The 10,164-nt window shown below is 50.5% G+C and overlaps 1 non-coding gene across 1 annotated transcript; it reads right to left on the minus strand.

Annotated features, from left to right (window-relative positions):
• Window positions 1–487: 487 nt before the first annotated feature.
• On the minus strand, window positions 488–610 carry LOC136872863 (U5 spliceosomal RNA). The gene has a single exon (XR_010860022.2). It is a non-coding gene; the product is annotated as a U5 spliceosomal RNA (small nuclear RNA).
• Between the last annotated feature and the right edge of the window lie 9,554 nt (window positions 611–10,164).

The raw sequence follows: 10,164 nt of genomic DNA on the forward strand, positions 1-10,164 counted from the left end.
ATGCCTTGAGGAGGCTTTGCTGTGTAATTTGGAGCAAGGGCTCCAGGGTTTGATTGGGGTCTTCTGCCCCTTTGTTGAAATTGGTATATCATAAAGTTGAGCTAGTTGCTCAAGGATTGTGTTTTCAGGGCTCGAAGCCCAAATTCTTTAATCCCTGTAATTGTACATTTCAAGTTGTATTTCGGCTACTAAGTACCTGTTCTATTTGTTGTTACCTAATTTTGAAAAGAAAATATAACCTTGTTAAATTTTAAAATTTAATTTCTCTTTAGTAGCTTGAGACCTATTCACCACCCAGCACCTTCTTTCATGCTTAACTACCACAAAACACGGTAACAGTAATAATAATAATAATAATATTTAAAAGAAAGCCCTTTTTCTCCTGGACAGAGCTTTTCCGCTACTGTTCTTAGTTCCTGTCATGGCAGGGGCTGTAAGTATTGTATCGTCTGCACTACCGCTAGTTTTTGTTTCTTTACTATCTTAGGTCCGCCTTAACGGCTGGACCAAACAAAAAAATTGTTCAAAAGACTCATCAAAATGTTCCCCTCCACGGAAATCTTTAGTAAAAGGCGAAAGATTTATTCGTTTTGAAGGGTAACCAGAGCTATGGTGCGCCCAGCTAATTTTCCTTAAGAACAGTGTGATAACGCTGTTTGCATGCGAGAGATTACAATCCAATGCAGCACTCCACCTCACTGTTACTTTGAACCGCCAACGATATATATTTCGTTTTCCTGGTCTCTATAAAAGACACCGTTGTTGCTCTTCCTTGTAGCTATTCCATTTTCACTAAACACGGTATTACGTAAAAACCACGATGTTTATTTATTTCTCTTTCCTTTCGGAGGAAGACAACAACAAAAACGGGCCAGCACGAACTCAGCACGGAAACACACACACACACACACACACACAGCGCGAACGCACTGTCGACTACCAACAATTACCCGCCCGAGATACCTACAATATTATTGGCGTATTCGCAGGAGTCAACCCAATCGTAAACTGTTCCTTCCTTACCCTGGCGGCTAAGACTGGGGCGAGGAACCTCGCCGCGCGTCCTCATAGTTTCCCCTGCTCCACCAACAGATTGCGCAAAATGGCCTGTCTGCGCCACGCCGTCAAATGAGCCCACATCGCCTAAACTGTGCAACTCTTCAAAGAGACACCTCCCTTCCCAGGCCGCCGGAGCGCACTCCTCCTCTGTCCTCGGCCGCCAAACTGTCAACACTGCGACCTTGTAACTACCACTAGCGCCTCCAGAACCCTCTTCTCTCACTAGCAATAATCAGGTTCATCCCGCCAAATTCACTTCACTTCCGGGGAGGCTCTCGCTTCCTCTACTAGTCTTCGCTTCAAAATGTTTCTTTTGCATTACAGTCGTGATCAGCCCACTATAAAACAAAACAAATGTAAGTTTAATATTCTTTATTCTATCGTCGTTTCCTACCCATAAAAGTATGTTTCTATTCTCTCTGCAATGTTAACCAATATTTGTGCGTGTACGTTAATAATAATAGTAATAATAATAATAATAATAATATTTAAAAGAAAGCCCTTTTTCTCCTGGACAGAGCTTTTCCGCTACTGTTCTTAGTTCCTGTCATGGCAGGGGCTGTAAGTATTGTATCGTCTGCACTACCCCTAGTTTTTGTTTCTTTACTATCTTAGGTCCGCCTTAACGGCTGGTCCAAACAAAAAAATTGTTCAAAAGACTCATCAAAATGCTCCCCTCCCCGGACGACGACGACGACAAGAAGTTCTTTCATTCCCACCTCGGAATGAGGTGGGCGGGCCGCAGCTAAACCAGTAGCTCTTAGGCCGAGTATATTGAATTTTATAGCGAGAGTGAACATCTTGCGTGTGGCATGTATCGTACATACATAAAGGAGGGAGAAGGGAAAGGGTTTGGCGCAGAGGCAACCGAAACCACCCAAGTCGGACCCCAGGGAGAGGCCACACGACACCCGCCCGCATTAACCCCCGTTATTCCCCATTTATTGAACAAGACAGGTATATATACATACAGGTAACAACATATAATACAATTAGTAGATTGGAGAGGTGCTTGATTAGAGTTCTTTGCACGTAAAATGACAGAGATAAAGGCAAGAAAAAGAGAGAATGTTAACACACAGTACAGAACGATGCACACGCACATTAGAAACTGTGGGCCAAAAGAAAATGTTGTCGTTTTTTTTTTTTTTTCACAAGGTTATTTCATTCCTACCCGATGGGTAGGCGGGCCGTCAGCTATACAAAGTAGCTCTTAGGCCGTGTACAATATACATATATTAAAGAAAAAAACAATATATTTAGTGGTATGTATATACATACTTAAGGGAAAAGTAGAAGAACGAATGAGGATACACTGTTATACAGATAGGTACAGAAGAGGATAACAAATGGATGAAGAGACAGGAATATAAAGAATAGTACAGAGAGTCACATTATATATATTGAGCTGGAGTAATGAGCGGGTGTGGTAGGAAGTTGGAGACAGGAGGAGGGTAATGTTGTGAGAGAAGGTAGGACAGTGTTGTGGTCATGTTGGTGACGGAAGTAGCGAGTAAGCGGAGAAGGTCCAATATCGGAAGGGGCGGGAGAAAATGAATGGGCGGCGGAGCGGGGACGTTAAGTGGTGGCGGCGGGGGTGTGGGCGGCGGTACTGGTTTTGGGCGAGAAGAAGGGTTTGGAGAAGAAGAACGGACAGGGCGGGGTGGGGAGCGGGAAGGTTCTACTCGGTAAGTTCTTCCGCGAAGACGGACGCCAGTGGTGATCAGTTGGTCAACGGTGGCGGTAGACGAGAGCTGAAGACGGACCATGAACGTTGGGCCATGATCGTTGAAGATACGGAACGCACGACGGGCCTCCACACCAGCCAGTTGAAGTTCGGTCTGGATATCCTGTTCTGGGATGGCCGGGTCGATGCCACGGATGACGCAGCTCAGAGACGGTGGAAGAGGTAGCGTGGCTGCGTCGGGTGTGGATTCTTGGCGAGCAGGCGGAGCCGCAGAGGTGGCAGCCGAAACGGTAACAGGGGGTAGCACTGGACTCGGAAGAGAGACAGGTAGGGAGATGGGGGAAGTAGACATGATAGGAGAAGAGTGGCTAGTCGTGGTAAAGACGGGCGATGCAGTCATAGGCGTGGAGGCAGAAGTGGTGAAGGTGGGAGTGGTGCTGGTAAACGTAATGGAGGTCGGGGGAGGTGGGGACCGCGTCGGGCGGGAGGAACGTGGTGGAACAGTGAGAGGGGGGTCCAGAATGGAGCGCAGGTCACGGATGATATATTCGGGAGTCGGAACCACCTCGTGCCGGCGACCGGAGATGATGGCGCCAGCGGTGATGAAGTTCTCCACTTGGGCCTGTTCCCGAAAAAAGGCGAGGACGTCTGGCGAAGGTTGTCCAGAAGATCTGTCCTGTAGCCGCGCAACTTCCCAGATCGAGTGGCCGTGTCCATCAACTTCGTTACAAATGAACCAGTCCGTGAAGGATGCGTCCACGCCTTTGATGAGACAGGTGTACATGGTGAGGGATAGGCGACAGCCAACTAGGCGTCTGCCCGTTTGATTGTTCTTGGGCCGACTGAGCTGCAGCAGAGAAGAGCGCCACCCAGCCGAAAAAATAGCGTGGAGATGAGAAAAAGGATGTGTCACCGAAGCCCTTGTCGTAGTGAATTTGACCGTGTGGAATGTTGTCGTTGTTGTTGTTGTTCAAATGCTTTCATTCCCCACCCTGAAGGGGTGGGGCGGGCCACCTAGAGGGTGTCGCCCTCTCTCTGGCCGGGAGAGATGACGGGGTTGAGAAGATGTGAGAAAAGAGGGAGGTGGGTAATTTGATGTATGGAATTAGGAGGTGTGTGCGGATAGTATTGAATGATCGGAGATGTGTGTAAGGATTAAATATTTAGAGGAGAGTGCAAGGATTGACAAGTTTTAGATGAGAGGGCTGGGATGGAAATGAAGAGTTAGAAGGTGTAATGTTGCGGTTATATTGCATAAGGAGGTGGTGAGGAGTCTGAGGAGTTCAAGTTGCAGAGGAGGTTGATAGAAGAAATTAGGTGGAGGTAGGGGTGGACGGACGGGTTGACAAGGTTGAAATGAAGGACTGGCTGGCCGGGGGCGACGAAAGGGAGTGTTGGAAGTGTGACGAAAAGGTTGGGGTGGGGAACGTGAGGGCTCCACTTTGAAGCGACGTTGAAAGATGTGGGCACCAGTGTTGATAAGTTGTTCCACATCATTGGCGGTGGGAAGGTGAATTCGGACCATAAAAGTATGGCCGGAGGCGTTGTAAATCCTGAACGCACGACGAGCGGGGATGTCTGCTTCCTGGAGTTCTTGGAGAATTTCCCGTTCTGAGATGGTAGGTTCTACGCCGCGGATGACACAACTTGACATAGTGTCCAGAGGTGGTGGTTGCGACCGTTGCGACGATGTTGCGGCGGCTGTTGTGGTGTCGTCTGGTGGTGACACGGCAGGGGAGTCTAGGATGTTGTCGGGAATTTGCTGGGGACGAGGTTGTACAGAAGTCAGGGTAGAAGAAAGGGAGGATATCATTACAGGGGAAGGATGGCATGACGTAACGGTAGTAACAGGAATATGGTGGCGAGTAGTGGCTGACATCGTAGTGGTCGCGGTGGTAGTAGTAGGTGGTGTGTGATGAGGGGGAAAGGAGAGCGATGTTTGTTGTAGCAGAGGCTTGTGGTGAGGCGCGTTGACGACAGGCAATGTGGTGGGATCTGCTGTAAGCTGGGCTAATATAGGCTGGCTGGTAGGCTCCACTAGGTAGTATCGGTCGTGAATAGACACTCCCGTGTCAAGGAGGCGCTTCCAGTCGTCCAACGTAGGTAGATAAAGAAGAACCTGCGATGAGGGTGATGAAGTTGAGGCATCCAACATCCGGTGGGCATCGTGGACTGGGTAGCCAGCGGTGCGAAGGGCGTAGCAAGTCTCTTCTTCGGATATGGCAGGATTAACATCGGGGATGACACAGGTGCGCATGGTGTGGGAACGGCCGACTTCCAACTCGGTGTCAGGCCTATATTCTTTAGAGTCCGGCGGGGAGCTGAGTTAAAGATGTAGAGCCACCCGGCCGGCAACAAAAAATAAGGAGAGTCTTCAGAGATTTTTGAAACCAGCGCTCCTCGAGAATGCAGCGGTGATCATGTTGTCGCTTGCTTGCTTGCTTGAGAGTTTTCATTCCCCACCCGAAGGACGGGGCGGGCCCCCTAGATCGTGTCGCGATCTCTCGGGCCAAGGGGAGCGACGATAACTGTGAGGAGCAAGGAATGAGTGAGATGGGAGGAGCGATGTGACAAATTTAAGGAGGTGGGCTACGGATATGCGAATTTTAGGGGATTTTCGCTAGGATTGAAATTTAGAGAAGATTGTGAGGATAGCATTGAAAGGTGAGGAGATGCAAGGACGTAGTGAGATTATGAAGGGAAGATATTAAGTACCGGATGAGATGGAGTGGCGGAGGTGGGTAAGGAAAGAAGCTATATGGGTGAGGAGGTGGACTGACAGATTGACTAGGTGAGAAGTTGGCTGCCTGGGGGCGGCGGGGAGAATTGTTGGTGGGTTGTCTGACAGGATTAGGGGGAGAGATGGACGGTTCTACTCGATGACGTTGGCCATATATGTAAGCTCCGTGGTCAATGAGGTGTTGAACATCTGTGGCGCTCGGGACATGGATGCGTACCATGAATGTTGGCCCTGTTGCATTCTTGATGCGGAAGACTCGACGGACTGGGATGTCTTTAGCTTGTAGTTGCTGAAATATGGTCCTTTCGGAGAGAGCCGGGTCCACTCCACGGATGACACAGCTGGACATTCTGTGAGAAGTTGTTGGTGGCTGCGAGGGCGATGATGTTGCGGAGGCTGCTGTTCTGGGTGAAGCTGGCGAAGGCGGTGCGTCGACTGTGGTATTCGTTGTTCCAGGAAATACATAGGGATGTGAAGGGAAGGGCGAAGTGAGGAGTGAAGAGGTCATTAGTGAAGGTGGGTGGCATGGGACAACTGTTGTAACAGCGATCCGGGAAGTACAGAGGGTAGATGTTGGAGTGGTCGAGGTGACAGTGGTGGTCGTGGTGGTGTAGGTGGTGGTAATGGGAGTGATGTAGAAATTTGACGAAGTCTGTAGTTGTGGTGATTTCTGTGATGGCGTAGTTGTAGGCTCAGCTGTGGTATAGGCAGTTGGCTGGGCTGACGTAGTTGTTGCCGGAATTTCTTCTACTCGATGGAGCTTGCCTTGGATATAAACGCCATTATCAACAGCATTCCAGAAGTCAGCTGCAGATGGAGTATAGAGTAGCACATCAGTTGATGGTCCTGGGCCAGCGGAAGATCGTATGGCATGGTGGATGCCAATCGCACGGAGTTCTGCTTCAATTTCTTCTTCGGGGATAGCTGGATCGACATTCCTGGCGAGACAGATATACAGAGTGGGGAGGCCGACTTCCATCTTGGTGTCAGCCTGATATGCTTTTTTGGGTTCGGCGAGGCAGCAAAGTTAGAGTTGATGAGCCACCAGGCCGAAGAAAAAGTAATTGGAGATGCGCAGAGAATAAGGCAGTCAAGTTTCGAGTTGCGCGAGAAGGCATGTTGTCGTGCTGCTGCTGCTGCAGAGCTTTCATTCCCCGCCCGAAGGACGGGGCGGGCCCCCTAGATCGTGTCGCGATCTCTCGGGCCGGGAGATGTGGAGAGAACAGTGGGATGTTTGAAATGAAGAAGAGGGAAAAACGGTGTGAAAATTTGGATGACTGGCTATACGGATTGAGATTTATACAGGAGTGTCGAGAAGGAAGTTTCGTGGAAGTGTAAGGTGGTAAAGTGTTAAAGCGATGTGATAGAGGACAGTTGTGAGGTGTCGGAGATGTTCAAGGGTCGGTGGTGGTGGGAGGGAGATATTAGCAGAAGAAGGAGTTGGACGGACATAGATAGAGCGTTGGAAGGGAGGATGATCAGGCCGGGTATTGCGACAAGATGTGGAGTGGTGATATCTAGGGCGGGGAGGTGAGCGAGAGGGTTCGACGGGATGACGACGGCCGTAGAGAAGTGCTCCGCTGGAGATCAGGTGGGCGACGGCTGCTGCGCTGCGAAGCTGAAGTCTGATTAAATACGTCGGACCGGTGGAGTTGTAGATACGGAACGCCCTCTTGACGGGTATGGCTTGAAGGCGAAGTTGTTCTTGAATGTCGGTTGCCGGGATGAGTGGGCTTACGCCGCGGACGACGCAACTGAAGACTTCGTTTGTGGCTGATGTGTCGGACGGTGTTGGAAGTTGATGAGCGGCTGCTGCTGTTTCGACGGACAGTGGTGGTGGTGATGTCGTGGTCGGCAAGGCAGATATAGACAGCGTAGAAGGGCGGGTGAAGTAGCGGGGAGGAATACGTAATAGTCGAGGTGGATCAACAGGAGGTATCGCGGGGAGAGAGGTGGATAGAAGCGGCGATGAATGGGACGACGTAACAGTTGTGATGGAAAGCGAGGAAAAGGTGTGAGCAGCGGTCGCAAAGGTAGTGGTGATGGTCGTGGTGGTGGTCGTCATGGTGGTTGGTGGTAGGGAGGCTGACATCCAACGAGGAGTCGGCCTATATGCTTTGTTGGCTCGGCGCGAGTGGAAAGTAAAGATGTGTAGCCACCCGGCCGATCAAAAATAACAGGAGTGTCTTCTGCGAAGAGTTGTGGAGTTCACTTGAGGTTTACCCAGATTTGAGATCCTGGAGAGAAGATGGAATGTTGTCGTGCTGCTGCTCGCAAGTTTTCATTCCCCACCCTGATGGGGTGGGGCGGGCCACCTAGAGGGTGTCGCCCTCTCTCTGGCCAGGAGAGATGACGGGGTTGGGAAGGAGTGAAAAAAAGAGGGAGATGGGGGAAAAGGTGGTTTGAATAAGTAAAGGAGACGGGATAAAGGAAGTGTAGGTTCTCTTGCGCTTTATTGACAGATTTACATTGTCTATGTGTATTGACAAAGTTGCATACATATATACAGAGCTTTATGGATGTTTATGAGAGTTATATGAGCGATTTTACACCCAGGTTGCGGGTGGTGATGTGATGAAGTGACGGGTTTCGTGAGGTGGAGGGAGGATGTGGAGTGCTAGGATGTAATACAGGGATGAGAAGTTTACCAGGGAGGTGAGTAGGAGACTTAGGAGGTTGGATGGAGGAGGGGGTAGTGGAAAGATTGCAGGTGGGAGTGGTGGATAGTTGCTGGGTGAAAATGGTGGAAAACGGAAGTGTGGACTGGGAGGTTGCTGAGGGGGTGCAGGCCGGGGGCGTGTGCGGTGGCGGGGTGATTTATGTTGGTTAGGAGTTAGGGGCGGAGAGCGGGACGGTTCTATCCGGAGATGTCGACCGTTGAGGTATATCCCTTGGGTGATGAGGCGCTGGACGTCTTCGGGCGTTGGTAGTTGCAGGCGTACTAAATATGTAGGGCCATCATCGTTGTGGATCCTAATGGCTTTCTTCACCGGGATTCCTGCTTTTTGGAGTTCTTGGAGGATAGCTGTTGGTGGTAGGTTAGGTTCCACGCCACAGGCAACACAGCTGTATAGGTTGTTCTGGCTGGGCGGTGAAGTTAGCGGTCGTACAGTATCTGGTGTTGGTGGTTGTGTATTGTCTGCTTGAAGTGCTATTGCTTCATTTGGCGGCGTTGTTACTTCTTCCTGCGGGCCCTGAGCGTGGGAGGGTGGGGGGTGGTATGCCATTATGGGAGAGGGGTGGGTAGTAGTTGTTGTGGTGGTGGTAGGGGCGTTGGAGGTAAAATGAGAGGAGGTGGAAGTAGTGGTGGTGACGGTGGTGGTCCGGGAGGTGTAAGGAGAGAGCAACTGCTGTGGGTGTGATGTGCCAGTAGGGGCGGTGGCTGTGGCGTGCTTCTTCATTAGCCGGTCGAGTAATTTCCCTGGGGTATCTTGCACTCGATGCAGTTGTCCTTGGATATATACCCCATTGTCTAGAGCGTTGTAGACGTCCTCGAGCACTAGATAATATAATAGTACTTCTCTTGTTGGTTTGTCGAGATGATAAAGTCGAGTGGCAGCGTAGACGCCTGTGGGGCGAAGTTCCGTAAGGATGTCATCTGCTGGAATTGCTGGGTCAATATCGTGGGCAATGCAAGTATAGTACATTATGGGAGGGGGGCCGACTTCCTCTTGGTGTCTGGCCAATTTTGCTTTTTTGGGTCGGCTGGGCGCGTAATTAGAGATGTGGCGCCACCCGGCCGAAGAAAAATGTTTGGGGGTGTGTTTAGGGCTATTCAGTCCACTTTCAGAGTTTGGAGACGTGATCTGATCTCCCTCCACTTGTAGAGGATCCTCCTCCCCTGTTGTCGCTGCTGCTGCTTCAATGTTTTCATTCCCCACCCTGAAGGGGTGGGGCGGGCCACCTAGAGGGTGTCGCCCTCTCTCTGGCCAGGAGAGATGACGGGGTTGAGAAGGAGTGAAAAAAGAGGGAGATGGGGAAAAGGTGGTTTGAAATAGTAAAGGAGATGGGATAAAGGAAGTGTAGGTTCTCTAGCGCTTTATTGGCAGATTTGCATTTGCTGTGCTTTATTGACAAAGATACAATATATTAGATACAGAGCTTTACATGACGGTGTGACGGAAAAGATGGAGGGCTAGAAGATTGTAAAAAGAGGAGAAGTTAAGAAGGGAAGTGAGGATAAGGGTGAAAAGGTCCGGGTTGGGTAAGGGAGGCGTAAAGTAGTTGAGAGGTGGTGGAGTGGTGAGATGAGGACGAGGAGATTGGGGTGATGGAACGGGCCGAGGACGGCCGCGTGGCGTGGGCATACGGTGCGAAGGGAGTGGAGAAGAATGGGAGGGTTCAACCCGATGATAGCGGCCATAGATGTGGATTCCTTGATCGATGAGGCGCTGAACGTCGGCGTGCGTCGGCAGCTGGAGTCTCACCAGAAATGTGGGACCGTCGGAGTTATAAATACGGGATGCTTGCTTGACAGGTACTCCTGCCTGGCGAAGTGCACGTGTGATGGCAACAGGCGGTACGGTAGGGTCCATACCGCGCAGAACACAGCTGTAAGTTGAGGTACGATCAGATGGCGGTAATGGCGAAGATGGATGTGCCGCATTTTCAGAAGGATCGGTAGAAGTTCCCTCGGTAGATGGTGGTTGAGACGTTTCCTGGTGACTTGTCTGCTCAG

The sequence above is a fragment of the Anabrus simplex genome, chromosome 4 (genome assembly GCF_040414725.1).
Source record: "Anabrus simplex isolate iqAnaSimp1 chromosome 4, ASM4041472v1, whole genome shotgun sequence".
Classification (NCBI taxonomy): Eukaryota; Metazoa; Arthropoda; class Insecta; order Orthoptera; family Tettigoniidae; genus Anabrus; species Anabrus simplex.